Here is a 323-nt window from a genome sequence, read left to right on the forward strand (position 1 = left end):
ATATCTGAGTCCATATAGCTGTAAGTAGATTGGAGAATTAAAGAGATGATGCAATTGGACCATGAACTTTGGTTCGTACCCACACAAAAAAAAAGCTGGAAAAAGTAGGTTTAAGAGATGGAGGCATATTCACCAAAAGGCATGAATTTAATTATATGAATTGTGTTGCTTTCACGTTCCATGGAAAAGTAGGGTTTTGCAGTGACACTTGAATGTTCCCTGCGGGATACCATCTGACTGTATATTAATACCAATTACCTAACTCATTGATAAATAATATTTCCCATTTGCATCGTTGAATTCATGTGGCTATACACATAACA

This window comes from Primulina huaijiensis, chromosome 17, assembly GCF_012295235.1.
Source record: "Primulina huaijiensis isolate GDHJ02 chromosome 17, ASM1229523v2, whole genome shotgun sequence".
Classification (NCBI taxonomy): domain Eukaryota; kingdom Viridiplantae; phylum Streptophyta; class Magnoliopsida; order Lamiales; family Gesneriaceae; genus Primulina; species Primulina huaijiensis.